At 43.3% G+C, this 26,252-nt stretch overlaps 31 non-coding genes across 31 annotated transcripts; 9 read left to right on the top strand and 22 right to left on the bottom strand.

Moving 5' to 3' along the window:
* The first annotated feature begins 26 nt into the window (after positions 1 to 26).
* trnad-guc (transfer RNA aspartic acid (anticodon GUC)) lies at positions 27 to 98 on the top strand. The gene has a single exon. It is a non-coding gene; the product is annotated as a tRNA-Asp (tRNA).
* Positions 99 to 542: 444 nt separating this feature from the next.
* LOC143752986 (U5 spliceosomal RNA) lies at positions 543 to 656 on the bottom strand. The gene has a single exon (XR_013207471.1). It is a non-coding gene; the product is annotated as a U5 spliceosomal RNA (small nuclear RNA).
* A 403-nt stretch (positions 657 to 1,059) lies between these two features.
* Positions 1,060 to 1,174, bottom strand: LOC143752934 (U5 spliceosomal RNA). Its single transcript, XR_013207421.1, has one exon. It is a non-coding gene; the product is annotated as a U5 spliceosomal RNA (small nuclear RNA).
* Positions 1,175 to 2,170: 996 nt separating this feature from the next.
* LOC143752933 (U5 spliceosomal RNA) lies at positions 2,171 to 2,285 on the bottom strand. Its single transcript, XR_013207420.1, has one exon. It is a non-coding gene; the product is annotated as a U5 spliceosomal RNA (small nuclear RNA).
* Positions 2,286 to 3,521: 1,236 nt separating this feature from the next.
* Positions 3,522 to 3,593, top strand: trnad-guc (transfer RNA aspartic acid (anticodon GUC)). Its single transcript has one exon. It is a non-coding gene; the product is annotated as a tRNA-Asp (tRNA).
* Positions 3,594 to 4,295: 702 nt separating this feature from the next.
* trnad-guc (transfer RNA aspartic acid (anticodon GUC)) lies at positions 4,296 to 4,367 on the top strand. Its single transcript has one exon. It is a non-coding gene; the product is annotated as a tRNA-Asp (tRNA).
* A 444-nt stretch (positions 4,368 to 4,811) lies between these two features.
* LOC143752975 (U5 spliceosomal RNA) lies at positions 4,812 to 4,926 on the bottom strand. The gene has a single exon (XR_013207461.1). It is a non-coding gene; the product is annotated as a U5 spliceosomal RNA (small nuclear RNA).
* A 1,233-nt stretch (positions 4,927 to 6,159) lies between these two features.
* trnad-guc (transfer RNA aspartic acid (anticodon GUC)) lies at positions 6,160 to 6,231 on the top strand. Its single transcript has one exon. It is a non-coding gene; the product is annotated as a tRNA-Asp (tRNA).
* Positions 6,232 to 6,684: 453 nt separating this feature from the next.
* Positions 6,685 to 6,799, bottom strand: LOC143752973 (U5 spliceosomal RNA). The gene has a single exon (XR_013207459.1). It is a non-coding gene; the product is annotated as a U5 spliceosomal RNA (small nuclear RNA).
* A 407-nt stretch (positions 6,800 to 7,206) lies between these two features.
* Positions 7,207 to 7,321, bottom strand: LOC143752931 (U5 spliceosomal RNA). Its single transcript, XR_013207418.1, has one exon. It is a non-coding gene; the product is annotated as a U5 spliceosomal RNA (small nuclear RNA).
* Positions 7,322 to 8,560: 1,239 nt separating this feature from the next.
* trnad-guc (transfer RNA aspartic acid (anticodon GUC)) lies at positions 8,561 to 8,632 on the top strand. The gene has a single exon. It is a non-coding gene; the product is annotated as a tRNA-Asp (tRNA).
* Positions 8,633 to 9,076: 444 nt separating this feature from the next.
* On the bottom strand, positions 9,077 to 9,190 carry LOC143752987 (U5 spliceosomal RNA). Its single transcript, XR_013207472.1, has one exon. It is a non-coding gene; the product is annotated as a U5 spliceosomal RNA (small nuclear RNA).
* A 403-nt stretch (positions 9,191 to 9,593) lies between these two features.
* LOC143752930 (U5 spliceosomal RNA) lies at positions 9,594 to 9,708 on the bottom strand. Its single transcript, XR_013207417.1, has one exon. It is a non-coding gene; the product is annotated as a U5 spliceosomal RNA (small nuclear RNA).
* A 1,078-nt stretch (positions 9,709 to 10,786) lies between these two features.
* LOC143752929 (U5 spliceosomal RNA) lies at positions 10,787 to 10,901 on the bottom strand. The gene has a single exon (XR_013207416.1). It is a non-coding gene; the product is annotated as a U5 spliceosomal RNA (small nuclear RNA).
* A 1,763-nt stretch (positions 10,902 to 12,664) lies between these two features.
* On the bottom strand, positions 12,665 to 12,779 carry LOC143752958 (U5 spliceosomal RNA). Its single transcript, XR_013207444.1, has one exon. It is a non-coding gene; the product is annotated as a U5 spliceosomal RNA (small nuclear RNA).
* Positions 12,780 to 14,016: 1,237 nt separating this feature from the next.
* On the top strand, positions 14,017 to 14,088 carry trnad-guc (transfer RNA aspartic acid (anticodon GUC)). Its single transcript has one exon. It is a non-coding gene; the product is annotated as a tRNA-Asp (tRNA).
* Positions 14,089 to 14,532: 444 nt separating this feature from the next.
* Positions 14,533 to 14,646, bottom strand: LOC143752985 (U5 spliceosomal RNA). Its single transcript, XR_013207470.1, has one exon. It is a non-coding gene; the product is annotated as a U5 spliceosomal RNA (small nuclear RNA).
* A 403-nt stretch (positions 14,647 to 15,049) lies between these two features.
* LOC143752928 (U5 spliceosomal RNA) lies at positions 15,050 to 15,164 on the bottom strand. The gene has a single exon (XR_013207415.1). It is a non-coding gene; the product is annotated as a U5 spliceosomal RNA (small nuclear RNA).
* A 410-nt stretch (positions 15,165 to 15,574) lies between these two features.
* Positions 15,575 to 15,689, bottom strand: LOC143752927 (U5 spliceosomal RNA). Its single transcript, XR_013207414.1, has one exon. It is a non-coding gene; the product is annotated as a U5 spliceosomal RNA (small nuclear RNA).
* Positions 15,690 to 16,685: 996 nt separating this feature from the next.
* Positions 16,686 to 16,800, bottom strand: LOC143753040 (U5 spliceosomal RNA). The gene has a single exon (XR_013207522.1). It is a non-coding gene; the product is annotated as a U5 spliceosomal RNA (small nuclear RNA).
* A 1,235-nt stretch (positions 16,801 to 18,035) lies between these two features.
* Positions 18,036 to 18,107, top strand: trnad-guc (transfer RNA aspartic acid (anticodon GUC)). The gene has a single exon. It is a non-coding gene; the product is annotated as a tRNA-Asp (tRNA).
* A 444-nt stretch (positions 18,108 to 18,551) lies between these two features.
* On the bottom strand, positions 18,552 to 18,665 carry LOC143752984 (U5 spliceosomal RNA). Its single transcript, XR_013207469.1, has one exon. It is a non-coding gene; the product is annotated as a U5 spliceosomal RNA (small nuclear RNA).
* A 403-nt stretch (positions 18,666 to 19,068) lies between these two features.
* Positions 19,069 to 19,183, bottom strand: LOC143753039 (U5 spliceosomal RNA). Its single transcript, XR_013207521.1, has one exon. It is a non-coding gene; the product is annotated as a U5 spliceosomal RNA (small nuclear RNA).
* A 409-nt stretch (positions 19,184 to 19,592) lies between these two features.
* LOC143753038 (U5 spliceosomal RNA) lies at positions 19,593 to 19,707 on the bottom strand. The gene has a single exon (XR_013207520.1). It is a non-coding gene; the product is annotated as a U5 spliceosomal RNA (small nuclear RNA).
* Positions 19,708 to 20,930: 1,223 nt separating this feature from the next.
* Positions 20,931 to 21,002, top strand: trnad-auc (transfer RNA aspartic acid (anticodon AUC)). The gene has a single exon. It is a non-coding gene; the product is annotated as a tRNA-Asp (tRNA).
* A 454-nt stretch (positions 21,003 to 21,456) lies between these two features.
* LOC143752942 (U5 spliceosomal RNA) lies at positions 21,457 to 21,571 on the bottom strand. Its single transcript, XR_013207428.1, has one exon. It is a non-coding gene; the product is annotated as a U5 spliceosomal RNA (small nuclear RNA).
* A 996-nt stretch (positions 21,572 to 22,567) lies between these two features.
* On the bottom strand, positions 22,568 to 22,682 carry LOC143753037 (U5 spliceosomal RNA). Its single transcript, XR_013207519.1, has one exon. It is a non-coding gene; the product is annotated as a U5 spliceosomal RNA (small nuclear RNA).
* Positions 22,683 to 23,917: 1,235 nt separating this feature from the next.
* trnad-guc (transfer RNA aspartic acid (anticodon GUC)) lies at positions 23,918 to 23,989 on the top strand. Its single transcript has one exon. It is a non-coding gene; the product is annotated as a tRNA-Asp (tRNA).
* Positions 23,990 to 24,433: 444 nt separating this feature from the next.
* LOC143752983 (U5 spliceosomal RNA) lies at positions 24,434 to 24,547 on the bottom strand. Its single transcript, XR_013207468.1, has one exon. It is a non-coding gene; the product is annotated as a U5 spliceosomal RNA (small nuclear RNA).
* A 403-nt stretch (positions 24,548 to 24,950) lies between these two features.
* On the bottom strand, positions 24,951 to 25,065 carry LOC143753036 (U5 spliceosomal RNA). The gene has a single exon (XR_013207518.1). It is a non-coding gene; the product is annotated as a U5 spliceosomal RNA (small nuclear RNA).
* Positions 25,066 to 25,475: 410 nt separating this feature from the next.
* Positions 25,476 to 25,590, bottom strand: LOC143753034 (U5 spliceosomal RNA). The gene has a single exon (XR_013207516.1). It is a non-coding gene; the product is annotated as a U5 spliceosomal RNA (small nuclear RNA).
* Positions 25,591 to 26,252: the final 662 nt, after the last annotated feature.

The following is a 26,252-nucleotide window of genomic DNA, read 5'->3' as shown; positions in this document are numbered from 1 at the left end:
CCCAGAGAAGCAACTGTGATGACCAGTCCTCGTTAGTATAGTGGACAGTATCTCCGCCTGTCACGCGGAAGACCGGGGTTCGATTCCCCGACGGGGAGTCTTCTTCTTTATCACGACCAAACACCTTGCATAAGCTCGGGCTTTACCGTGGAAGGTGCTGTTAAAGTCAACCTGCCGTTCAAGACTCGCTTGATTATTTTTAGCTAATTGCATTTGAAAGATTTTACTTTCAAGAAAGCGTTTGCAATAGGTTTGTGGAAGGTGTTTTTTGAATGTTTGGCCTGAGTCTTTTTTTTGTGTGGGATTTTCACTGTTCTGACCAGCGTGTTCCGTTCCGAACGCTTGGAAACAGTGAATAATTTTGCGAAGCAATCAGTTCAAAGCTTTGTTTCTCCCATCACTACCCTTTTGTGCTTGGTAAAACTTACATTCACACCGCTTGCTTGGACAAAACAGCCAATTCTTTTAGCCACGCTCGATCTGTGACCCAGCCTATTGTGGTACTATGTTACAAGCTGCCAAACGTCCTCTGTTCTTGAACAAACACATGTAGCTCTGAGCATCCAAAAATATCAGAAACTCGCAAATGTTCCCCTCCACGGAAATCTTTAGTAAAAGGCGAAAGATTTATGCGTGAATGAAGAGAAACTCGAGCTGTACCCATGAGACGTATGGACAATGTGGTCCCAAGCACATGCAACAATGCAAGGGTAATGTCTGGTGCAGGCTCCTCCCATCCAGCTTATTTTCTTTTTTAAAAAAAACAATAATACAGCCATATCCATTAGAGGAAGGAGCAAATGTAAAAAGAATCTGCCCCATCACCAAATGTCCGCAAACCCTGTCCAAGAGGATGTCACTGAATCCGATAGTATGTCGAAGACCAGTGGTAGTATTCGCAAGAGATTTTTATGAACTTCCTGGATGCTAAATGAACAAACCCTTCATCTCCTTGGATTGCGGGTGGATACTTTTAGCCACGCACGATCTGTGGCCCAGCCTATTGTGGTACTTTGTTACAAGCTGCCAAACGTCCTCTGTTCTTGAACAAACACATGTAGCTCTGCTGTGAGCAGAGCATCCAAAAATATCAGAAACTCGCAAATGTTCCCCTCCACGGAAATCTTTAGTAAAAGGCGAAAGATTTATGCGTGAATGAAGAGAAACTCGAGCTGTACCCATGAGACGTTGGGACAATGTGGTCCCAAGCACATGCAACCATGCTCAGCAAGGGTAATGTCTGGTGCAGGCTCCTCCCATCCAGCTTATTTTCTTTTAAAAAAAAACAATAATACAGCCATATCCATTAGAGGAAGGAGCAAATGTAAAAAGAATCTGCCCCATCACCAAATGTCCGCAAACCCTGTCCAAGAGGATGTCACTGAATCCGATAGTATGTCGAAGACCAGTGGTAGTATTCGCATGAGATTTTTATGAACTTCCTGGATGCTAAATGAACAAACCCTTCATCTCCTTGGATTGCGGGTGGATACCTCCATAGGACAGGGTGAGCTCCTTGGCCAAAATAAAAGGCTTAAATAATAATAACTCCATTAATGGAAAGCATATCCAGTATTAAGTGACGTCTCAACGGTTGAGCATAGACAACAGTACCGTACCGCCCAGAGAAGCAATTGGGATGACCAGTCCTTGTTAGTATAGTGGACAGTATCTCCGCCTGTCACGCGGAAGACCGGGGTTCGATTCCCCGACGGGGGGTCTTCTTCTTTATCACGACCAAACACCTTGCATAAGCTCGGGCTTTACCGTGGAAGGTGCTTTTAAAGTCAACCTGCCATTCAAGACTCGCTTGATTATTTTTAGCTAATTGCATTTGAAAGATTTTACTTTCAAGAAAGCGTTTGCAATAGGTTTGTAAAAGGTGTTTTTTGAATGTTTGGCCTGAGTCTTTTTTTTGTGGGATTTTCACTGTTCTGACCAGCGTGTTCCGTTCCGAACGCTTGGAAACAGTGAACAATTTTGCGAAGCAATCAGTTCAAAGCTTTGTTTCTCCCATCACTACCCTTTTGTGCTTGGTAAAACTTACATTCACACCGCTGTCTTGGACAAAACAGCCAATTCTTTTAGCCACGCTCGATCTGTGGCCCAGCCTATTGTGGTACTTTGTTACAAGCTGCCAAACGTCCTCTGTTCTTGAACAAACACATGTAGCTCTGCTGTGAGCAGAGCATCCAAAAATATCAGAAACTCGCAAATGTTCCCCTCCACGGAAATCTTTAGTAAAAGGCGAAAGATTTATGCGTGAATGAAGAGAAACTCGAGCTGTACCCATGAGACGTTGGGACAATGTGGTCCCAAGCACATGCAACCATGCTCAGCAAGGGTAATGTCTGGTGCAGGCTGCTCCCATCCAGCTTTTTTCTTTAAAAAAAAAACAATAATACAGCCATATCCATTAGAGGAAGGAGCAAATGTAAAAAGAATCTGCCCCATCACCAAATGTCCGCAAACCCTGTCCAAGAGGATGTCACTGAATCCGATAGTATGTCGAAGACCAGTGGTAGTATTCGCATGAGATTTTTATGAACTTCCTGGATGCTAAATGAACAAACCCTTCATCTCCTTAGATTGCGGATGGATACCTCCATAGGACAGGGTGAGCTCCTTGGCCAAAATAAAAGGCTTAAATAATAATAACTCCATTAATGGAAAGCATATCCAGTATTAAGTGACGTCTCAACGGTTGAGCATAGACAACAGTACCGTACCGCCCAGAGAAGCAATTGGGATGACCAGTCCTCGTTAGTATAGTGGACAGTATCTCCGCCTGTCACGCGGAAGACCGGGGTTCGATTAGTCTTCTTCTTTATCACGACCAAACACCTTGCATAAGCTCAGGCTTTACAGTGGAAGGCGCTGTTAAAGTCAACCTGCCGTTCAAGACTCACTTGATTATGTTTAGCTAATTGCATTTGAAAGATTTTACTTTCAAGAAAGCGTTTGCAATAGGTTTGTAAAAGGTGTTTTTTGAATGTTTGGCCTGAGTCTTTTTTTTTTTGTTGCATTTTCACTGTTCTGACCAGTGTGTTGCGTTCCGAACGCTTGGAAACAGTGAATAATGTTGCGAAACAATCGGTTCAAAGCTTTGTTTCTCCCATCACTACCCTTTTGTGCTTGGTAAAACTTACATTCACACTGCTGACACAAGACTCGAAGTTGTGAACTGGGAAAGTGTGGATGGTTTGACGACTACCCAGTTCCAGTCTTGGACAAAACAGCCAATTCTTTTAGCCACGCTCAATCTCTGGCCCAACCTATTGTGGTACTTTGTTACAAGCTGCCAAACGTCCTCTGTTCTTGAACAAACACATGTAGCTCTGCTGTGAGCAAGACAATTCTTGGATACCTCCATAGGACAGGGTGAGCTCTTTGGCCAAAATAAAATGTTTAAATAATAATAACTCCATTAATGGAAAGCATATCCAGTATTAAGTGACGTCTCAACGGTTGAGCATAGACAACAGTAACACACCGCCCAGAGAAGCAACTGTGATGACCAGTCCTCGTTAGTATAGTGGACAGTATCTCCGCCTGTCACGCGGAAGACCGGGGTTCGATTCCCCGACGGGGAGTCTTCTTCTTTATCACGACCAAACACCTTGCATAAGCTCGGGCTTTACCGTGGAAGGTGCTGTTAAAGTCAACCTGCCGTTCAAGACTCGCTTGATTATTTTTAGCTAATTGCATTTGAAAGATTTTACTTTCAAGAAAGCGTTTGCAATAGGTTTGTAAAAGGTGTTTTTTGAATGTTTGGCCTGAGTCTTTTTTTTTTGTTGCATTTTCACTGTTCTGACCAGTGTGTTGCGTTCCGAACGCTTGGAAACAGTGAATAATGTTGCGAAACAATCGGTTCAAAGCTTTGTTTCTCCCATCACTACCCTTTTGTGCTTGGTAAAACTTACATTCACACTGCTGACACAAGACTCGAAGTTGTGAACTGGGAAAGTGTGGATGGTTTGACGACTACCCAGTTCCAGTCTTGGACAAAACAGCCAATTCTTTTAGCCACGCTCAATCTCTGGCCCAACCTATTGTGGTACTTTGTTACAAGCTGCCAAACGTCCTCTGTTCTTGAACAAACACATGTAGCTCTGCTGTGAGCAAGACAATTCTTGGATACCTCCATAGGACAGGGTGAGCTCTTTGGCCAAAATAAAATGTTTAAATAATAATAACTCCATTAATGGAAAGCATATCCAGTATTAAGTGACGTCTCAACGGTTGAGCATAGACAACAGTAACACACCGCCCAGAGAAGCAACTGTGATGACCAGTCCTCGTTAGTATAGTGGACAGTATCTCCGCCTGTCACGCGGAAGACCGGGGTTCGATTCCCCGACGGGGAGTCTTCTTCTTTATCACGACCAAACACCTTGCATAAGCTCGGGCTTTACCGTGGAAGGTGCTGTTAAAGTCAACCTGCCGTTCAAGACTCGCTTGATTATTTTTAGCTAATTGCATTTGAAAGATTTTACTTTCAAGAAAGCGTTTGCAATAGGTTTGTGGAAGGTGTTTTTTGAATGTTTGGCCTGAGTCTTTTTTTTGTGTGGGATTTTCACTGTTCTGACCAGCGTGTTCCGTTCCGAACGCTTGGAAACAGTGAATAATGTTGCGAAGCAATCAGTTCAAAGCTTTGTTTCTCCCATCACTACCCTTTTGTGCTTGGTAAAACTTACATTCACACCGCTTGCTTGGACAAAACAGCCAATTCTTTTAGCCACGCTCGATCTGTGACCAAGCCTATTGTGGTACTTTGTTACAAGCTGCCAAACGTCCTCTGTTCTTGAACAAACACATGTAGCTCTGAGCATCCAAAAATATCAGAAACTCGCAAATGTTCCCCTCCACGGAAATCTTTAGTAAAAGGCGAAAGATTTATGCGTGAATGAAGAGAAACTAGAGCTGTTCCCATGAGACGTATGGACAATGTGGTCCCAAGCACATGCAACAATGCAAGGGTAATGTCTGGTGCAGGCTCCTCCCATCCAGCTTATTTTCTTTTTTTTTAAAAAACAATAATACAGCCATATCCATTAGAGGAAGGAGCAAATGTAAAAAGAATCTGCCCCATCACCAAATGTCCGCAAACCCTGTCCAAGAGGATGTCACTGAATCCGATAGTATGTCGAAGACCAGTGGTAGTATTCGCATGAGATTTTTATGAACTTCCTGGATGCTAAATGAACAAACCCTTCATCTCCTTGGATTGCGGGTGGATACCTCCATAGGACAGGGTGAGCTCCTTGGCCAAAATAAAAGGCTTAAATAATAATAACTCCATTAATGGAAAGCATATCCAGTATTAAGTGACGTCTCAACGGTTGAGCATAGACAACAGTACCGTACCGCCCAGAGAAGCAATTGGGATGACCAGTCCTCGTTAGTATAATGGACAGTATCTCCGCCTGTCACGCGGAAGACCGGGGTTCGATTAGTCTTCTTCTTTATCACGACCAAACACCTTGCATAAGCTCAGGCTTTACCGTGGAAGGCGCTGTTAAAGTCAACCTGCCGTTCAAGACTCACTTGATTATGTTTAGCTAATTGCATTTGAAAGATTTTACTTTCAAGAAAGCGTTTGCAATAGGTTTGTAAAAGGTGTTTTTTGAATGTTTGGCCTGAGTCTTTTTTTTTTTGTTGCATTTTCACTGTTCTGACCAGTGTGTTGCGTTCCGAACGCTTGGAAACAGTGAATAATGTTGCGAAACAATCGGTTCAAAGCTTTGTTTCTCCCATCACTACCCTTTTGTGCTTGGTAAAACTTACATTCACACTGCTGACACAAGACTCGAAGTTGTGAACTGGGAAAGTGTGGATGGTTTGACGACTACCCAGTTCCAGTCTTGGACAAAACAGCCAATTCTTTTAGCCACGCTCAATCTCTGGCCCAACCTATTGTGGTACTTTGTTACAAGCTGCCAAACGTCCTCTGTTCTTGAACAAACACATGTAGCTCTGCTGTGAGCAAGACAATTCTTGGATACCTCCATAGGACAGGGTGAGCTCTTTGGCCAAAATAAAATGTTTAAATAATAATAACTCCATTAATGGAAAGCATATCCAGTATTAAGCGACGTCTCAACGGTTGAGCATAGACAACAGTAACACACCGCCCAGAGAAGCAACTGTGATGACCAGTCCTCGTTAGTATAGTGGACAGTATCTCCGCCTGTCACGCGGAAGACCGGGGTTCGATTCCCCGACGGGGAGTCTTCTTCTTTATCACGACCAAACACCTTGCATAAGCTCGGGCTTTACCGTGGAAGGTGCTGTTAAAGTCAACCTGCCGTTCAAGACTCGCTTGATTATTTTTAGCTAATTGCATTTGAAAGATTTTACTTTCAAGAAAGCGTTTGCAATAGGTTTGTGGAAGGTGTTTTTTGAATGTTTGGCCTGAGTCTTTTTTTTGTTTGGGATTTTCACTGTTCTGACCAGCGTGTTCCGTTCCGAACGCTTGGAAACAGTGAATAATTTTGCGAAGCAATCAGTTCAAAGCTTTGTTTCTCCCATCACTACCCTTTTGTGCTTGGTAAAACTTACATTCACACCGCTGTCTTGGACAAAACAGCCAATTCTTTTAGCCACGCTCGATCTTTGTCCCAGCCTATTGTGGTACTTTGTTACAAGCTGCCAAACGTCCTCTGTTCTTGAACAAACACATGTAGCTCTGCTGCGAGCAGAGCATGCAAAAATATCAGAAACTCGCAAATGTTCCCCTCCACGGAAATCTTTAGTAAAAGGCGAAAGATTTATGCGTGAATGAAGAGAAACTCTAGCTGTACCCATGAGACGTTGGGACAATGTGGTCGCAAGCACATGCAACCATGCTCAGCAAGGGTAATGTCTGGTGCAGGCTCCTCCCATCCAGCTTATTTTCTTTAAAAAAAAAACAATAATACAGCCATATCCATTAGAGGAAGGAGCAAATGTAAAAAGAATCTGCCCCATCACCAAATGTCCGCAAACCCTGTCCAAGAGGATGTCACTGAATCCGATAGTATGTCGAAGACCAGTGGTAGTATTCGCATGAGATTTTTATGAACTTCCTGGATGCTAAATGAACAAACCCTTCATCTCCTTGGATTGCGGGTGGATACTTTTAGCCACGCTCGATCTGTGGCCCAGCCTATTGTGGTACTTTGTTACAAGCTGCCAAACGTCCTCTGTTCTTGAACAAACACATGTAGCTCTGCTGTGAGCAGAGCATCCAAAAATATCAGAAACTCGCAAATGTTCCCCTCCACGGAAATCTTTAGTAAAAGGCGAAAGATTTATGCGTGAATGAAGAGAAACTCGAGCTGTACCCATGAGACGTTGGGACAATGTGGTCGCAAGCACATGCAACCATGCTCAGCAAGGGTAATGTCTGGTGCAGGCTCCTCCCATCCAGCTTATTTTCTTTAAAAAAAACAAAACAATAATACAGCCATATCCATTAGAGGAAGGAGCAAATGTAAAAAGAATCTGCCCCATCACCAAATGTCCGCAAACCCTGTCCAAGAGGATGTCACTGAATCCGATAGTATGTCGAAGACCAGTGGTAGTATTCGCATGAGATTTTTATGAACTTCCTGGATGCTAAATGAACAAACCCTTCATCTCCTTGGATTGCGGGTGGATACCTCCATAGGACAGGGTGAGCTCCTTGGCCAAAATAAAAGGCTTAAATAATAATAACTCCATTAATGGAAAGCATATCCAGTATTAAGTGACGTCTCAACGGTTGAGCATAGACAACAGTACCGTACCGCCCAGAGAAGCAATTGGGATGACCAGTCCTCGTTAGTATAATGGACAGTATCTCCGCCTGTCACGCGGAAGACCGGGGTTCGATTAGTCTTCTTCTTTATCACGACCAAACACCTTGCATAAGCTCAGGCTTTACCGTGGAAGGCGCTGTTAAAGTCAACCTGCCGTTCAAGACTCACTTGATTATGTTTAGCTAATTGCATTTGAAAGATTTTACTTTCAAGAAAGCGTTTGCAATAGGTTTGTAAAAGGTGTTTTTTGAATGTTTGGCCTGAGTCTTTTTTTTTTGTTGCATTTTCACTGTTCTGACCAGTGTGTTGCGTTCCGAACGCTTGGAAACAGTGAATAATGTTGCGAAACAATCGGTTCAAAGCTTTGTTTCTCCCATCACTACCCTTTTGTGCTTGGTAAAACTTACATTCACACTGCTGACACAAGACTCGAAGTTGTGAACTGGGAAAGTGTGGATGGTTTGACGACTACCCAGTTCCAGTCTTGGACAAAACAGCCAATTCTTTTAGCCACGCTCAATCTCTGGCCCAACCTATTGTGGTACTTTGTTACAAGCTGCCAAACGTCCTCTGTTCTTGAACAAACACATGTAGCTCTGCTGTGAGCAAGACAATTCTTGGATACCTCCATAGGACAGGGTGAGCTCTTTGGCCAAAATAAAATGTTTAAATAATAATAACTCCATTAATGGAAAGCATATCCAGTATTAAGTGACGTCTCAACAGTTGAGCATAGACAACAGTAACACACCGCCCAGAGAAGCAACTGTGATGACCAGTCCTCGTTAGTATAGTGGACAGTATCTCCGCCTGTCACGCGGAAGACCGGGGTTCGATTCCCCGACGGGGAGTCTTCTTCTTTATCACGACCAAACACCTTGCATAAGCTCGGGCTTTACCGTGGAAGGTGCTGTTAAAGTCAACCTGCCGTTCAAGACTCGCTTGATTATTTTTAGCTAATTGCATTTGAAAGATTTTACTTTCAAGAAAGCGTTTGCAATAGGTTTGTGGAAGGTGTTTTTTGAATGTTTGGCCTGAGTCTTTTTTTTGTGTGGGATTTTCACTGTTCTGACCAGCGTGTTCCGTTCCGAACGCTTGGAAACAGTGAATAATTTTGCGAAGCAATCAGTTCAAAGCTTTGTTTCTCCCATCACTACCCTTTTGTGCTTGGTAAAACTTACATTCACACCGCTTGCTTGGACAAAACAGCCAATTCTTTTAGCCACGCTCGATCTGTGACCCAGCCTATTGTGGTACTTTGTTACAAGCTGCCAAACGTCCTCTGTTCTTGAACAAACACATGTAGCTCTGAGCATCCAAAAATATCAGAAACTCGCAAATGATCCCCTCCACGGAAATCTTTAGTAAAAGGCGAAAGATTTATGCGTGAATGAAGAGAAACTCGAGCTGTTCCCATGAGACGTATGGACAATGTGGTCCCAAGCACATGCAACAATGCAAGGGTAATGTCTGGTGCAGGCTCCTCCCATCCAGCTTATTTTCTTTTTTTAAAAAAACAATAATACAGCCATATCCATTAGAGGAAGGAGCAAATGTAAAAAGAATCTGCCCCATCACCAAATGTCCGCAAACCCTGTCCAAGAGGATGTCACTGAATCCGATAGTATGTCGAAGACCAGTGGTAGTATTCGCATGAGATTTTTATGAACTTCCTGGATGCTAAATGAACAAACCCTTCATCTCCTTGGATTGCGGGTGGATACTTTTAGCCACGCACGATCTGTGGCCCAGCCTATTGTGGTACTTTGTTACAAGCTGCCAAACGTCCTCTGTTCTTGAACAAACACATGTAGCTCTGCTGTGAGCAGAGCATCCAAAAATATCAGAAACTCGCAAATGTTCCCCTCCACGGAAATCTTTAGTAAAAGGCGAAAGATTTATGCGTGAATGAAGAGAAACTCGAGCTGTACCCATGAGACGTTGGGACAATGTGGTCCCAAGCACATGCAACCATGCTCAGCAAGGGTAATGTCTGGTGCAGGCTCCTCCCATCCAGCTTATTTTCTTTTAAAAAAACAAAACAATAATACAGCCATATCCATTAGAGGAAGGAGCAAATGTAAAAAGAATCTGCCCCATCACCAAATGTCCGCAAACCCTGTCCAAGAGGATGTCACTGAATCCGATAGTATGTCGAAGACCAGTGGTAGTATTCGCATGAGATTTTTATGAACTTCCTGGATGCTAAATGAACAAACCCTTCATCTCCTTGGATTGCGGGTGGATACCTCCATAGGACAGGGTGAGCTCCTTGGCCAAAATAAAAGGCTTAAATAATAATAACTCCATTAATGGAAAGCATATCCAGTATTAAGTGACGTCTCAACGGTTGAGCATAGACAACAGTACCGTACCGCCCAGAGAAGCAATTGGGATGACCAGTCCTCGTTAGTATAATGGACAGTATCTCCGCCTGTCACGCGGAAGACCGGGGTTCGATTAGTCTTCTTCTTTATCACGACCAAACACCTTGCATAAGCTCAGGCTTTACCGTGGAAGGCGCTGTTAAAGTCAACCTGCCGTTCAAGACTCACTTGATTATGTTTAGCTAATTGCATTTGAAAGATTTTACTTTCAAGAAAGCGTTTGCAATAGGTTTGTAAAAGGTGTTTTTTGAATGTTTGGCCTGAGTCTTTTTTTTTTGTTGCATTTTCACTGTTCTGACCAGTGTGTTGCATTCCGAACGCTTGGAAACAGTGAATAATGTTGCGAAACAATCGGTTCAAAGCTTTGTTTCTCCCATCACTACCCTTTTGTGCTTGGTAAAACTTACATTCACACTGCTGACACAAGACTCGAAGTTGTGAACTGGGAAAGTGTGGATGGTTTGACGACTACCCTTTGTGCTTGGTAAAACTTACATTCACACCGCTTGCTTGGACAAAACAGCCAATTCTTTTAGCCACGCTCGATCTGTGACCCAGCCTATTGTGGTACTTTGTTACAAGCTGCCAAACGTCCTCTGTTCTTGAACAAACACATGTAGCTCTGCTGTGAGCAGAGCATCCAAAAATATCAGAAACTCGCAAATGTTCCCCTCCACGGAAATCTTTAGTAAAAGGCGAAAGATTTATGCGTGAATGAAGAGAAACTCGAGCTGTACCCATGAGACGTATGGACAATGTGGTCCCAAGCACATGCAACCATGCTCAGCAAGGGTAATGTCTGGTGCAGGCTCCTCCCATCCAGCTTATTTTCTTTAAAAAAAAAAACAATAATACAGCCATATCCATTAGAGGAAGGAGCAAATGTAAAAAGAATCTGCCCCATCACCAAATGTCCGCAAACCCTGTCCAAGAGGATGTCACTGAATCCGATAGTATGTCGAAGACCAGTGGTAGTATTCGCATGAGATTTTTATGAACTTCCTGGATGCTAAATGAACAAACCCTTCATCTCCTTGGATTGCGGGTGGATACCTCCATAGGACAGGGTGAGCTCCTTGGCCAAAATAAAAGGCTTAAATAATAATAACTCCATTAATGGAAAGCATATCCAGTATTAATTGACGTCTCAACGGTTGAGCATAGACAACAGTACCGTACCGCCCAGAGAAGCAATTGGGATGACCAGTCCTCGTTAGTATAGTGGACAGTATCTCCGCCTGTCACGCGGAAGACCGGGGTTCGATTAGTCTTCTTCTTTATCACGGCCAAACACCTTGCATAAGCTCAGGCTTTACCGTGGAAGGCGCTGTTAAAGTCAACCTGCCGTTCAAGACTCACTTGATTATGTTTAGCTAATTGCATTTGAAAGGTTTTACTTTCAAGAAAGCGTTTGCAATAGGTTTGTAAAAGGTGTTTTTTGAATGTTTGGCCTGAGTCTTTTTTTGTTGTTGCATTTTCACTGTTCTGACCAGTGTGTTGCGTTCCGAACGCTTGGAAACAGTGAATAATGTTGCGAAACAATCGGTTCAAAGCTTTGTTTCTCCCATCACTACCCTTTTGTGCTTGGTAAAACTTACATTCACACTGCTGACACAAGACTCGAAGTTGTGAACTGGGAAAGTGTAGATGGTTTGACGACTACCCAGTTCCAGTCTTGGACAAAACAGCCAATTCTTTTAGCCACTCTCAATCTCTGGCCCAACCTATTGTGGTACTTTGTTACAAGCTGCCAAACGTCCTCTGTTCTTGAACAAACACATGTAGCTCTGCTGTGAGCAAGACAATTCTTGGATACCTCCATAGGACAGGGTGAGCTTTTTGGCCAAAATAAAATGTTTAAATAATAATAACTCCATTAATGGAAAGCATATCCAGTATTAAGTCACGTCTCAACGGTTGAGCATAGACAACAGTAACACACAGCCCAGAGAAGCAACTGTGATGACCAGTCCTCGTTAGTATAGTGGACAGTATCTCCGCCTGTCACGCGGAAGACCGGGGTTCGATTCCCCTACGGGGAGTCTTCTTCTTTATCACGACCAAACACCTTGCATAAGCTCGGGCTTTACCGTGGAAGGTGCTGTTAAAGTCAACCTGCCGTTCAAGACTCGCTTGATTATTTTTAGCTAATTGCATTTGAAAGATTTTACTTTCAAGAAAGCGTTTGCAATAGGTTTGTAAAAGGTGTTTTTTGAATGTTTGGCCTGAGTCTTTTTTCTTTTGTGGGATTTTCACTGTTCTGACCAGCGTGTTCCGTTCCGAACACTTGGAAACAGTGAATAATTTTGCGAAGCAATCAGTTCAAAGCTTTGTTTCTCCCATCACTACCCTTTGGTGCTTGGTAAAACTTACATTCACACCGCTGTCTTGGACAAAACAGCCAATTCTTTTAGCCACGCTCGATCTTTGGCCCAGCCTATTGTGGTACTTTGTTACAAGCTGCCAAACGTCCTCTGTTCTTGAACAAACACATGTAGCTCTGCTGCGAGCAGAGCATCCAAAAATATAAGAAACTCGCAAATGTTCCCCTCCTCGGAAATCTTTAGTAAAAGGCGAAAGATTTATGCGTGAATGAAGAGAAACTCGAGCTGTACCCATGAGACGTTGGGACAATGTGGTTCCAAGCACATGCAACCATGCTCAGCAAGGGTAATGTCTGGTGCAGGCTCCTCCCATCCAGCTTATTTTCTTTAAAAAAAAAAACAATAATACAGCCATATCCATTAGAGGAAGGAGCAAATGTAAAAAGAATCTGCCCCATCACCAAATGTCCGCAAACCCTGTCCAAGAGGATGTCACTGAATCCGATAGTATGTCGAAGACCAGTGGTAGTATTCGCATGAGATTTTTATGAACTTCCTGGATGCTAAATGAACAAACCCTTCATCTCCTTGGATTGCGGGTGGATACCTCCATAGGACAGGGTGAGCTCCTTGGCCAAAATAAAAGGCTTAAATAATAATAACTCCATTAATGGAAAGCATATCCAGTATTAATTGACGTCTCAACGGTTGAGCATAGACAACAGTACCGTACCGCCCAGAGAAGCAATTGGGATGACCAGTCCTCGTTAGTATAGTGGACAGTATCTCCGCCTGTCACGCGGAAGACCGGGGTTCGATTAGTCTTCTTCTTTATCACGGCCAAACACCTTGCATAAGCTCAGGCTTTACCGTGGAAGGCGCTGTTAAAGTCAACCTGCCGTTCAAGACTCACTTGATTATGTTTAGCTAATTGCATTTGAAAGGTTTTACTTTCAAGAAAGCGTTTGCAATAGGTTTGTAAAAGGTGTTTTTTGAATGTTTGGCCTGAGTCTTTTTTTGTTGTTGCATTTTCACTGTTCTGACCAGTGTGTTGCGTTCCGAACGCTTGGAAACAGTGAATAATGTTGCGAAACAATCGGTTCAAAGCTTTGTTTCTCCCATCACTACCCTTTTGTGCTTGGTAAAACTTACATTCACACTGCTGACACAAGACTCGAAGTTGTGAACTGGGAAAGTGTGGATGGTTTGACGACTACCCAGTTCCAGTCTTGGACAAAACAGCCAATTCTTTTAGCCACGCTCGATCTTTGGCCCAGCCTATTGTGGTACTTTGTTACAAGCTGCCAAACGTCCTCTGTTCTTGAACAAACACATGTAGCTCTGCTGTGAGCAAGACAATTCTTGGATACCTCCATAGGACAGGGTGAGCTCTTTGGCCAAAATAAAATGTTTAAATAATAATAACTCCATTAATGGAAAGCATATCCAGTATTAAGTGACGTCTCAACGGTTGAGCATAGACAACAGTAACACACCACCCAGAGAAGCAACTGTGATGACTAGTCCTCGTTAGTATAGTGGACAGTATCTCCGCCTGTCACGCGGAAGACCGGGGTTCGATTCCCCGACGGGGAGTCTTCTTCTTTATCACGACCAAACACCTTGCATAAGCTCGGGCTTTACCGTGGAAGGTGCTGTTAAAGTCAACCTGCCGTTCAAGACTCGCTTGATTATTTTTAGCTAATTGCATTTGAAAGATTTTACTTTCAAGAAAGCGTTTGCAATAGGTTTGTGGAAGGTGTTTTTTGAATGTTTGGCCTGAGTCTTTTTTTTGTGTGGGATTTTCACTGTTCTGACCAGCGTGTTCCGTTCCGAACGCTTGGAAACAGTGAATAATTTTGCGAAGCAATCAGTTCAAAGCTTTGTTTCTCCCATCACTACCCTTTTGTGCTTGGTAAAACTTACATTCACACCGCTTGCTTGGACAAAACAGCCAATTCTTTTAGCCACGCTCGATCTGTGACCCAGCCTATTGTGGTACTTTGTTACAAGCTGCCAAACGTCCTCTGTTCTTGAACAAACACATGTAGCTCTGAGCATCCAAAAATATCAGAAACTCGCAAATGTTCCCCTCCACGGAAATCTTTAGTAAAAGGCGAAAGATTTATGCGTGAATGAAGAGAAACTCGAGCTGTACCCATGAGACGTATGGACAATGTGGTCCCAAGCACATGCAACAATGCAAGGGTAATGTCTGGTGCAGGCTCCTCCCATCCAGCTTATTTTCTTTTTTAAAAAAAACAATAATACAGCCATATCCATTAGAGGAAGGAGCAAATGTAAAAAGAATCTGCCCCATCACCAAATGTCCGCAAACCCTGTCCAAGAGGATGTCACTGAATCCGATAGTATGTCGAAGACCAGTGGTAGTATTCGCATGAGATTTTTATGAACTTCCTGGATGCTAAATGAACAAACCCTTCATCTCCTTGGATTGCGGGTGGATACTTTTAGCCACGCACGATCTGTGGCCCAGCCTATTGTGGTACTTTGTTACAAGCTGCCAAACGTCCTCTGTTCTTGAACAAACACATGTAGCTCTGCTGTGAGCAGAGCATCCAAAAATATCAGAAACTCGCAAATGTTCCCCTCCACGGAAATCTTTAGTAAAAGGCGAAAGATTTATGCGTGAATGAAGAGAAACTCGAGCTGTACCCATGAGACGTTGGGACAATGTGGTCCCAAGCACATGCAACCATGCTCAGCAAGGGTAATGTCTGGTGCAGGCTCCTCCCATCCAGCTTATTTTCTTTAAAAAAAAAAAAACAATAATACAGCCATATCCATTAGAGGAAAGAGCAAATGTAAAAAGAATCTGCCCCATCAACAAATGTCCGCAAACCCTGTCCAAGAGGATGTCACTGAATCCGATAGTATGTTGAAGACCAGTGGTAGTATTCGCAAGAGATTTTTATGAACTTCCTGGATGCTAAATGAACAAACCCTTCATCTCCTTGGATTGCGGGTGGATACTTTTAGCCACGCACGATCTGTGGCCCAGCCTATTGTGGTACTTTGTTACAAGCTGCCAAACGTCCTCTGTTCTTGAACAAACACATGTAGCTCTGCTGTGAGCAGAGCATCCAAAAATATCAGAAACTCGCAAATGTTCCCCTCCACGGAAATCTTTAGTAAAAGGCGAAAGATTTATGCGTGAATGAAGAGAAACTCGAGCTGTACCCATGAGACGTTGGGACAATGTGGTCCCAAGCACATGCAACCATGCTCAGCAAGGGTAATGTCTGGTGCAGGCTCCTCCCATCCAGCTTATTTTCTTTTTAAAAAAAACAATAATACAGCCATATCCATTAGAGGAAGGAGCAAATGTAAAAAGAATCTGCCCCATCACCAAATGTCCGCAAACCCTGTCCAAGAGGATGTCACTGAATCCGATAGTATGTCGAAGACCAGTGGTAGTATTCGCATGAGATTTTTATGAACTTCCTGGATGCTAAATGAACAAACCCTTCATCTCCTTGGATTGCGGGTGGATACCTCCATAGGACAGGGTGAGCTCCTTGGCCAAAATAAAAGGCTTAAATAATAATAACTCCATTAATGGAAAGCATATCCAGTATTAAGTGACGTCTCAACGGTTGAGCATAGACAACAGTACCGTACCGCCCAGAGAAGCAATTGGGATGACCAGTCCTTGTTAGTATAGTGGACAGTATCTCCGCCTGTCACGCGGAAGACCGGGGTTCGATTCCCCGACGGGGGGTCTTCTTCTTTATCACGACCAAACACCTTGCATAAGCTCGGGCTTTACCGTGGAAGGTGCTTTTAAAGTCAACCTGCCATTCAAGACTCGCTTGATTATTTTTAGCTAATTGCATTTGAAAGATTTTACTTTCAAGAAAGCGTTTGCAATAGGTTTGTAAAAGGTGTTTTTTGAATGTTTGGCCTGAGTCTTTTTTTTGTGGGATTTTCACTGTTCTGACCAGCGTGTTCCGTTCCGAACGCTTGGAAACAGTGAACAATTTTGCGAAGCAATCAGTTCAAAGCTTTGTTTCTCCCATCACTACCCTTTTGTGCTTGGTAAAACTTACATTCACACCGCTGTCTTGGACAAAACAGCCAATTCTTTTAGCCACGCTCGATCTGTGGCCCAGCCTATTGTGGTACTTTGTTACAAGCTGCCAAACGTCCTCTGTTCTTGAACAAACACATGTAGCTCTGCTGTGAGCAGAGCATCCAAAAATATCAGAAACTCGCAAATGTTCCCCTCCACGGAAATCTTTAGTAAAAGGCGAAAGATTTATGCGTGAATGAAGAGAAACTCGAGCTGTACCCATGAGACGTTGGGACAATGTGGTCCCAAGCACATGCAACCATGCTCAGCAAGGGTAATGTCTGGTGCAGGCTGCTCCCATCCAGCTTTTTTCTTTAAAAAAAAAACAATAATACAGCCATATCCATTAGAGGAAGGAGCAAATGTAAAAAGAATCTGCCCCATCACCAAATGTCCGCAAACCCTGTCCAAGAGGATGTCACTGAATCCGATAGTATGTCGAAGACCAGTGGTAGTATTCGCATGAGATTTTTATGAACTTCCTGGATGCTAAATGAACAAACCCTTCATCTCCTTAGATTGCGGATGGATACCTCCATAGGACAGGGTGAGCTCCTTGGCCAAAATAAAAGGCTTAAATAATAATAACTCCATTAATGGAAAGCATATCCAGTATTAAGTGACGTCTCAACGGTTGAGCATAGACAACAGTACCGTACCGCCCAGAGAAGCAATTGGGATGACCAGTCCTCGTTAGTATAGTGGACAGTATCTCCGCCTGTCACGCGGAAGACCGGGGTTCGATTAGTCTTCTTCTTTATCACGACCAAACACCTTGCATAAGCTCAGGCTTTACAGTGGAAGGCGCTGTTAAAGTCAACCTGCCGTTCAAGACTCACTTGATTATGTTTAGCTAATTGCATTTGAAAGATTTTACTTTCAAGAAAGCGTTTGCAATAGGTTTGTAAAAGGTGTTTTTTGAATGTTTGGCCTGAGTCTTTTTTTTTTGTTGCATTTTCACTGTTCTGACCAGTGTGTTGCGTTCCGAACGCTTGGAAACAGTGAATAATGTTGCGAAACAATCGGTTCAAAGCTTTGTTTCTCCCATCACTACCCTTTTGTGCTTGGTAAAACTTACATTCACACTGCTGACACAAGACTCGAAGTTGTGAACTGGGAAAGTGTGGATGGTTTGACGACTACCCAGTTCCAGTCTTGGACAAAACAGCCAATTCTTTTAGCCACGCTCAATCTCTGGCCCAACCTATTGTGGTACTTTGTTACAAGCTGCCAAACGTCCTCTGTTCTTAAACAAACACATGTAGCTCTGCTGTGAGCAAGACAATTCTTGGATACATCCATAGGACAGGGTGAGCTCTTTGGCCAAAATAAAATGTTTAAATAATAATAACTCCATTAATGGAAAGCATATCCAGTATTAAGTGACGTCTCAACGGTTGAGCATAGACAACAGTAACAGACCGCCCAGAGAAGCAACTGTGATGACCAGTCCTCGTTAGTATAGTGGACAGTATCTCCGCCTGTCACGCGGAAGACCGGGGTTCGATTCCCCGACGGGGAGTCTTCTTCTTTATCACGACCAAACACCTTGCATAAGCTCGGGCTTTACCGTGGAAGGTGCTGTTAAAGTCAACCTGCCGTTCAAGACTCGCTTGATTATTTTTAGCTAATTGCATTTGAAAGATTTTACTTTCAAGAAAGCGTTTGCAATAGGTTTGTGGAAGGTGTTTTTTGAATGTTTGGCCTGAGTCTTTTTTTTGTGTGGGATTTTCACTGTTCTGACCAGCGTGTTCCGTTCCGAACGCTTGGAAACAGTGAATAATTTTGCGAAGCAATCAGTTCAAAGCTTTGTTTCTCCCATCACTACCCTTTTGTGCTTGGTAAAACTTACATTCACACCGCTTGCTTGGACAAAACAGCCAATTCTTTTAGCCACGCTCGATCTGTGACCCAGCCTATTGTGGTACTTTGTTACAAGCTGCCAAACGTCCTCTGTTCTTGAACAAACACATGTAGCTCTGAGCATCCAAAAATATCAGAAACTCGCAAATGTTCCCCTCCACGGAAATCTTTAGTAAAAGGCGAAAGATTTATGCGTGAATGAAGAGAAACTCGAGCTGTACCCATGAGACGTTGGGACAATGTGGTCCCAAGCACATGCAACAATGCAAGGGTAATGTCTGGTGCAGGCTCCTCCCATCCAGCTTATTTTCTTTTTTAAAAAAAACAATAATACAGCCATATCCATTAGAGGAAGGAGCAAATGTAAAAAGAATCTGCCCCATCACCAAATGTCCGCAAACCCTGTCCAAGAGGATGTCACTGAATCCGATAGTATGTCGAAGACCAGTGGTAGTATTCGCATGAGATTTTTATGAACTTCCTGGATGCTAAATGAACAAACCCTTCATCTCCTTGGATTGCGGGTGGATACTTTTAGCCACGCACGATCTGTGGCCCAGCCTATTGTGGTACTTTGTTACAAGCTGCCAAACGTCCTCTGTTCTTGAACAAACACATGTAGCTCTGCTGTGAGCAGAGCATCCAAAAATATCAGAAACTCGCAAATGTTCCCCTCCACGGAAATCTTTAGTAAAAGGCGAAAGATTTATGCGTGAATGAAGAGAAACTCGAGCTGTACCCATGAGACGTTGGGACAATGTGGTCCCAAGCACATGCAACCATGCTCAGCAAGGGTAATGTCTGGTGCAGGCCCCTCCCATCCAGCTTATTTTCTTTTAAAAAAAAAAACAATAATACAGCCATATCCATTAGAGGAAAGAGCAAATGTAAAAAGAATCTGCCCCATCAACAAATGTCCGCAAACCCTGTCCAAGAGGATGTCACTGAATCCGATAGTATGTCGAAGACCAGTGGTAGTATTCGCATGAGATTTTTATGAACTTCCTGGATGCTAAATGAACAAACCCTTCATCTCCTTGGATTGCGGGTGGATACTTTTAGCCACGCACGATCTGTGGCCCAGCCTATTGTGATACTTTGTTACAAGCTGCCAAACGTCCTCTGTTCTTGAACAAACACATGTAGCTCTGCTGTGAGCAGAGCATCCAAAAATATCAGAAACTCGCAAATGTTCCCCTCCACGGAAATCTTTAGTAAAAGGCGAAAGATTTATGCGTGAATGAAGAGAAACTCGAGCTGTACCCATGAGACGTTGGGACAATGTGGTCCCAAGCACATGCAACCATGCTCAGCAAGGGTAATGTCTGGTCCAGGCTCCTCCCATCCAGCTTATTTTCTTTAAAAAAAAAAACAATAATACAGCCATATCCATTAGAGGAAGGAGCAAATGTAAAAAGAATCTGCCCCATCACCAAATGTCCGCAAACCCTGTCCAAGAGGATGTCACTGAATCCGATAGTATGTCGAAGACCAGTGGTAGTATTCGCATGAGATTTTTATGAACTTCCTGGATGCTAAATGAACAAACCCTTCATCTCCTTGGATTGCGGGTGGATACCTCCATAGGACAGGGTGAGCTCCTTGGCCAAAATAAAAGGCTTAAATAATAATAACTCCATTAATGGAAAGCATATCCAGTATTAAGTGACGTCTCAACGGTTGAGCATAGACAACAGTACCGTACCGCCCAGAGAAGCAATTGGGATGACCAGTCCTCGTTAGTATAATGGACAGTATCTCCGCCTGTCACGCGGAAGACCGGGGTTCGATTAGTCTTCTTCTTTATCACGACCAAACACCTTGCATAAGCTCAGGCTTTACCGTGGAAGGCGCTGTTAAAGTCAACCTGCCGTTCAAGACTCACTTTATTATGTTTAGCTAATTGCATTTGAAAGATTTTACTTTCAAGAAAGCGTTTGCAATAGGTTTGTAAAAGGTGTTTTTTGAATGTTTTTTTTTGTTGCATTTTCACTGTTCTGACCAGTGTGTTGCGTTCCGAACGCTTGGAAACAGTGAATAATGTTGCGAAACAATCGGTTCAAAGCTTTGTTTCTCCCATCACTACCCTTTTGTGCTTGGTAAAACTTACATTCACACTGCTGACACAAGACTCGAAGTTGTGAACTGGGAAAGTGTGGATGGTTTGACGACTACCCAGTTCCAGTCTTGGACAAAACAGCCAATTCTTTTAGCCACGCTCAATCTCTGGCCCAACCTATTGTGGTACTTTGTTACAAGCTGCCAAACGTCCTCTGTTCTTGAACAAACACATGTAGCTCTGCTGTGAGCAAGACAATTCTTGGATACCTCCATAGGACAGGGTGAGCTCTTTGGCCAAAATAAAATGTTTAAATAATAATAACTCCATTAATGGAAAGCATATACAGTATTAAGTGACGTCTCAACGGTTGAGCATAGACAACAGTAACACACCGCCCAGAGAAGCAACTGTGATGACCAGTCCTCGTTAGTATAGTGGACAGTATCTCCGCCTATCACGCGGAAGACCGGGGTTCGATTCCCCGACGGGGAGTCTTCTTCTTTATCACGACCAAACACCTTGCATAAGCTCGGGCTTTACCGTGGAAGGTGCTGTTAAAGTCAACCTGCCGTTCAAGACTCGCTTGACTATTTTTAGCTAATTGCATTTGAAAGATTTTACTTTCAAGAAAGCGTTTGCAATAGGTTTGTAAAAGGTGTTTTTTGAATGTTTGGCCTGAGTCTTTTTTCTTTTGTGGGATTTTCACTGTTCTGACCAGCGTGTTCCGTTCCGAACGCTTGGAAACAGTGAATAATTTTGCGAAGCAATCAGTTCAAAGCTTTGTTTCTCCCATCACTACCCTTTGGTGCTTGGTAGAACTTACATTCACACCGCTGTCTTGGACAAAACAGCCAATTCTTTTAGCCACGCTCGATCTTTGGCCCAGCCTATTGTGGTACTTTGTTACAAGCTGCCAAACGTCCTCTGTTCTCGAACAAACACATGTAGCTCTGCTGCGAGCAGAGCATCCAAAAATATAAGAAACTCGCAAATGTTCCCCTCCACGGAAATCTTTAGTAAAAGGCGAAAGATTTATGCGTGAATGAAGAGAAACTCGAGCTGTACCCATGAGACGTTGGGACAATGTGGTCGCAAGCACATGCAACCATGCTCAGCTAGGGTAATGTCTGGTGCAGGCTCCTCCCATCCAGCTTATTTTCTTTTAAAAAAAAACAATAATACAGCCATATCCATTAGAGGAAGGAGCAAATGTAAAAAGAATCTGCCCCATCACCAAATGTCCGCAAACCCTGTCCAAGAGGATGTCACTGAATCCGATAGTATGTCGAAGACCAGTGGTAGTATTCGCATGAGATTTTTATGAACTTCCTGGATGCTAAATGAACAAACCCTTCATCTCCTTGGATTGCGGGTGGATACCTCCATAGGACAGGGTGAGCTCCTTGGCCAAAATAAAAGGCTTAAATAATAATAACTCCATTAATGGAAAGCATATCCAGTATTAAGTGACGTCTCAACGGTTGAGCATAGACAACAGTACCGTACCGCCCAGAGAAGCAATTGGGATGACCAGTCCTTGTTAGTATAGTGGACAGTATCTCCGCCTGTCACGCGGAAGACCGGGGTTCGATTCCCCGACGGGGGGTCTTCTTCTTTATCACGACCAAACACCTTGCATAAGCTCGGGCTTTACCGTGGAAGGTGCTTTTAAAGTCAACCTGCCATTCAAGACTCGCTTGATTATTTTTAGCTAATTGCATTTGAAAGATTTTACTTTCAAGAAAGCGTTTGCAATAGGTTTGTAAAAGGTGTTTTTTGAATGTTTGGCCTGAGTCTTTTTTTTGTGGGATTTTCACTGTTCTGACCAGCGTGTTCCGTTCCGAACGCTTGGAAACAGTGAACAATTTTGCGAAGCAATCAGTTCAAAGCTTTGTTTCTCCCATCACTACCCTTTTGTGCTTGGTAAAACTTACATTCACACCGCTGTCTTGGACAAAACAGCCAATTCTTTTAGCCACGCTCGATCTGTGGCCCAGCCTATTGTGGTACTTTGTTACAAGCTGCCAAACGTCCTCTGTTCTTGAACAAACACATGTAGCTCTGCTGTGAGCAGAGCATCCAAAAATATCAGAAACTCGCAAATGTTCCCCTCCACGGAAATCTTTAGTAAAAGGCGAAAGATTTATGCGTGAATGAAGAGAAACTCGAGCTGTACCCATGAGACGTTGGGACAATGTGGTCCCAAGCACATGCAACCATGCTCAGCAAGGGTAATGTCTGGTGCAGGCTGCTCCCATCCAGCTTTTTTCTTTAAAAAAAAAACAATAATACAGCCATATCCATTAGAGGAAGGAGCAAATGTAAAAAGAATCTGCCCCATCACCAAATGTCCGCAAACCCTGTCCAAGAGGATGTCACTGAATCCGATAGTATGTCGAAGACCAGTGGTAGTATTCGCATGAGATTTTTATGAACTTCCTGGATGCTAAATGAACAAACCCTTCATCTCCTTAGATTGCGGATGGATACCTCCATAGGACAGGGTGAGCTCCTTGGCCAAAATAAAAGGCTTAAATAATAATAACTCCATTAATGGAAAGCATATCCAGTATTAAGTGACGTCTCAACGGTTGAGCATAGACAACAGTACCGTACCGCCCAGAGAAGCAATTGGGATGACCAGTCCTCGTTAGTATAGTGGACAGTATCTCCGCCTGTCACGCGGAAGACCGGGGTTCGATTAGTCTTCTTCTTTATCACGACCAAACACCTTGCATAAGCTCAGGCTTTACAGTGGAAGGCGCTGTTAAAGTCAACCTGCCGTTCAAGACTCACTTGATTATGTTTAGCTAATTGCATTTGAAAGATTTTACTTTCAAGAAAGCGTTTGCAATAGGTTTGTAAAAGGTGTTTTTTGAATGTTTGGCCTGAGTCTTTTTTTTTTGTTGCATTTTCACTGTTCTGACCAGTGTGTTGCGTTCCGAACGCTTGGAAACAGTGAATAATGTTGCGAAACAATCGGTTCAAAGCTTTGTTTCTCCCATCACTACCCTTTTGTGCTTGGTAAAACTTACATTCACACTGCTGACACAAGACTCGAAGTTGTGAACTGGGAAAGTGTGGATGGTTTGACGACTACCCAGTTCCAGTCTTGGACAAAACAGCCAATTCTTTTAGCCACGCTCAATCTCTGGCCCAACCTATTGTGGTACTTTGTTACAAGCTGCCAAACGTCCTCTGTTCTTGAACAAACACATGTAGCTCTGCTGTGAGCAAGACAATTCTTGGATACATCCATAGGACAGGGTGAGCTCTTTGGCCAAAATAAAATGTTTAAATAATAATAACTCCATTAATGGAAAGCATATCCAGTATTAAGTGACGTCTCAACGGTTGAGCATAGACAACAGTAACACACCGCCCAGAGAAGCAACTGTGATGACCAGTCCTCGTTAGTATAGTGGACAGTATCTCCGCCTGTCACGCGGAAGACCGGGGTTCGATTCCCCGACGGGGAGTCTTCTTCTTTATCACGACCAAACACCTTGCATAAGCTCGGGCTTTACCGTGGAAGGTGCTGTTAAAGTCAACCTGCCGTTCAAGACTCGCTTGATTATTTTTAGCTAATTGCATTTGAAAGATTTTACTTTCAAGAAAGCGTTTGCAATAGGTTTGTGGAAGGTGTTTTTTGAATGTTTGGCCTGAGTCTTTTTTTTGTGTGGGATTTTCACTGTTCTGACCAGCGTGTTCCGTTCCGAACGCTTGGAAACAGTGAATAATTTTGCGAAGCAATCAGTTCAAAGCTTTGTTTCTCCCATCACTACCCTTTTGTGCTTGGTAAAACTTACATTCACACCGCTTGCTTGGACAAAACAGCCAATTCTTTTAGCCACGCTCGATCTGTGACCCAGCCTATTGTGGTACTTTGTTACAAGCTGCCAAACGTCCTCTGTTCTTGAACAAACACATGTAGCTCTGAGCATCCAAAAATATCAGAAACTCGCAAATGTTCCCCTCCACGGAAATCTTTAGTAAAAGGCGAAAGATTTATGCGTGAATGAAGAGAAACTCGAGCTGTACCCATGAGACGTATGGACAATGTGGTCCCAAGCACATGCAACAATGCAAGGGTAATGTCTGGTGCAGGCTCCTCCCATCCAGCTTATTTTCTTTTTTAAAAAAAACAATAATACAGCCATATCCATTAGAGGAAGGAGCAAATGTAAAAAGAATCTGCCCCATCACCAAATGTCCGCAAACCCTGTCCAAGAGGATGTCACTGAATCCGATAGTATGTCGAAGACCAGTGGTAGTATTCGCATGAGATTTTTATGAACTTCCTGGATGCTAAATGAACAAACCCTTCATCTCCTTGGATTGCGGGTGGATACTTTTAGCCACGCACGATCTGTGGCCCAGCCTATTGTGGTACTTTGTTACAAGCTGCCAAACGTCCTCTGTTCTTGAACAAACACATGTAGCTCTGCTGTGAGCAGAGCATCCAAAAATATCAGAAACTCGCAAATGTTCCCCTCCACGGAAATCTTTAGTAAAAGGCGAAAGATTTATGCGTGAATGAAGAGAAACTCGAGCTGTACCCATGAGACGTTGGGACAATGTGGTCCCAAGCACATGCAACCATGCTCAGCAAGGGTAATGTCTGGTGCAGGCTCCTCCCATCCAGCTTATTTTCTTTAAAAAAAAAAAAACAATAATACAGCCATATCCATTAGAGGAAAGAGCAAATGTAAAAAGAATCTGCCCCATCAACAAATGTCCGCAAACCCTGTCCAAGAGGATGTCACTGAATCCGATAGTATGTTGAAGACCAGTGGTAGTATTCGCAAGAGATTTTTATGAACTTCCTGGATGCTAAATGAACAAACCCTTCATCTCCTTGGATTGCGGGTGGATACTTTTAGCCACGCACGATCTGTGGCCCAGCCTATTGTGGTACTTTGTTACAAGCTGCCAAACGTCCTCTGTTCTTGAACAAACACATGTAGCTCTGCTGTGAGCAGAGCATCCAAAAATATCAGAAACTCGCAAATGTTCCCCTCCACGGAAATCTTTAGTAAAAGGCGAAAGATTTATGCGTGAATGAAGAGAAACTCGAGCTGTACCCATGAGACGTTGGGACAATGTGGTCCCAAGCACATGCAACCATGCTCAGCTAGGGTAATGTCTGGTGCAGGCTCCTCCCATCCAGCTTATTTTCTTTTAAAAAAAAACAATAATACAGCCATATCCATTAGAGGAAGGAGCAAATGTAAAAAGAATCTGCCCCATCACCAAATGTCCGCAAACCCTGTCCAAGAGGATGTCACTGAATCCGATAGTATGTCGAAGACCAGTGGTAGTATTCGCATGAGATTTTTATGAACTTCCTGGATGCTAAATGAACAAACCCTTCATCTCCTTGGATTGCGGGTGGATACCTCCATAGGACAGGGTGAGCTCCTTGGCCAAAATAAAAGGCTTAAATAATAATAACTCCATTAATGGAAAGCATATCCAGTATTAAGTGACGTCTCAACGGTTGAGCATAGACAACAGTACCGTACCGCCCAGAGAAGCAATTGGGATGACCAGTCCTTGTTAGTATAGTGGACAGTATCTCCGCCTGTCACGCGGAAGACCGGGGTTCGATTCCCCGACGGGGGGTCTTCTTCTTTATCACGACCAAACACCTTGCATAAGCTCGGGCTTTACCGTGGAAGGTGCTTTTAAAGTCAACCTGCCATTCAAGACTCGCTTGATTATTTTTAGCTAATTGCATTT

The sequence above is a fragment of the Siphateles boraxobius genome, unplaced genomic scaffold, assembly GCF_051911475.1.
Source record: "Siphateles boraxobius isolate OS27281-9 unplaced genomic scaffold, OSU_SipBor_1 270, whole genome shotgun sequence".
NCBI classification, from domain to species: Eukaryota; Metazoa; Chordata; class Actinopteri; order Cypriniformes; family Leuciscidae; genus Siphateles; species Siphateles boraxobius.
This window is presented reverse-complemented; position numbering and strand designations above follow the sequence as displayed.